The following is a 577-nucleotide window of genomic DNA, read 5'->3' on the forward strand; positions in this document are numbered from 1 at the left end:
TTTTTTTTTTTAAAGAAAAAATATTCATTAAAACCCAATAAAATAAATCTGTGTAATTTATTTGAAAGCGTAAAACATGGGAAACTCAAAATATCACTTAATCACATTTCAAAAAGGAATTCAGCAAGTCCAAATAAATCTTAACATTTTCTGGTTTTTAATTGATCATTCATAAAGTCACTCAACAAAATGGGTACCAAAATTCTGACTCATTCTAATTATCAAACAAAAGCATCAATGGCAGTGACATCATTACAGAGGCCCCAAAGGATTATTCCACTTGACCCTCTGTGATTTCCTCAACGACTTAAATTCATTGCATCCATGGAACAACAATCCCAAACGTTTTTTTTTCCTTTGCAAAGCACATAGGATCAATTTCTCAGACCCGTATGTAAAAACTCACTGCATTTCACCAGTAACTTTCTCCCTAACAAAGTCCTACTCTCAGCTCCAATACTGATTTTTGCAGACTTCCAAACTCTCCCAATCTTTCCTAAAACTCTAAGTGGTAGGTGTCTATCCCCTTTCCCCACCCCCGCCTTGAAGAATAACATTAACATCCCCTATTTTGAAA

The 577-nt window shown here is 34.5% G+C and overlaps 1 protein-coding gene across 1 annotated transcript in view; it reads right to left on the reverse strand.

Moving 5' to 3' along the window:
* The window catches only part of Cdc73 (cell division cycle 73), a 102104-nt gene that overhangs the window by 100806 nt on the left and 721 nt on the right, over positions 1-577 (reverse strand). The window lies entirely within an intron of this gene.

The sequence above is a fragment of the Mastomys coucha genome, unplaced genomic scaffold (assembly GCF_008632895.1).
Source record: "Mastomys coucha isolate ucsf_1 unplaced genomic scaffold, UCSF_Mcou_1 pScaffold1, whole genome shotgun sequence".
Taxonomy (NCBI): Eukaryota; Metazoa; Chordata; class Mammalia; order Rodentia; family Muridae; genus Mastomys; species Mastomys coucha.